This window comes from Geospiza fortis, unplaced genomic scaffold, assembly GCF_000277835.1.
Source record: "Geospiza fortis unplaced genomic scaffold, GeoFor_1.0 scaffold538, whole genome shotgun sequence".
NCBI lineage: Eukaryota > Metazoa > Chordata > Aves > Passeriformes > Thraupidae > Geospiza > Geospiza fortis.
The window spans coordinates 648,062-648,998 of NW_005054368.1; the positions used below are offsets into that span (position 1 = coordinate 648,062).

At 45.5% G+C, this 937-nt stretch overlaps 1 protein-coding gene across 1 annotated transcript in view; it reads right to left on the reverse strand.

Annotated features, from left to right (window-relative positions):
• The window catches only part of KSR1 (kinase suppressor of ras 1), a 22,578-nt gene that overhangs the window by 21,126 nt on the left and 515 nt on the right, over positions 1-937 (reverse strand).

A 937-nucleotide genomic window follows, 5' to 3' on the forward strand; every position in this document is an offset into this window, starting at 1 on the left:
TAACTCATCCCAGACAGCTCAGCACTGTGCTGATGTCAGTGTCCAACAGCAACAGTGGCTGCATGGCTATTTTTTGAGCAGTGAAATAACAGGACCAAAAAAAAAAACCACTGCAAGAGCAGAGCACTTAGTTTATTAGCCCAGCTATTTCCACTTCCCCCAGCTCACAGCCTGTTCCAGCATGCCTACTCAGAAATTATTTTAATGACCCACAGGGTGTTGCAGTTCTGCTGTCCAGCTAATACAAGGGCTACAGAAGCTGCCTGCAGCTGCATGAAATGGATGCAGAACCCTTAAAAGATAACCATACATTTGGAATCCCAGAGGAATTTCAGTGCTTTGTACACTTCTTACAGTTCTGTCCCAGAAGGAACAGAGTTCATTCATTTGGACACTGCTTTGGGACAGGGCAGCAAGAGAGCACAAATCAAAATAATACAGATCTGGGAAATTCTTTCTGCCTTAGACCAAACCCGAATTTGTTCGCCCCTTTTAGTGACCACACATACAGAAGGGCAGTCTCAACCCTCTCTGCTTCCTGAATTAGCAGGATGTGGCAGATTTGAACTGTCCACCTCCCTCCTCCCTTTCCTTCACCTCTTCCCCCCTCCTTTCTGTAGGCATCACAAAGGATTTATAAAAGAGCTACAAAGACATTCTTTTAGACTCAGGCAATTCCAGTAACCTTAGAAACCAACACTAGCTGGGAGCCTGACAGTTTGGCCACAGCAACAGGCTGCTTTTGTCCTCTCATTGTCACTGCTGCACCTTTGCCTGTGCCACCCAAAACCTCGCTGGGCTGGAAGGCAACACCAGCACCACGTTCAAAATGAACAGTAGGAAATAAAAGGAACAACTTCGTCCTGAACCCATACTGTTTAACTAAGAGACCACTTAGTTACATCAGAACCAAGCTGGAATAACTTCCATGAAAATT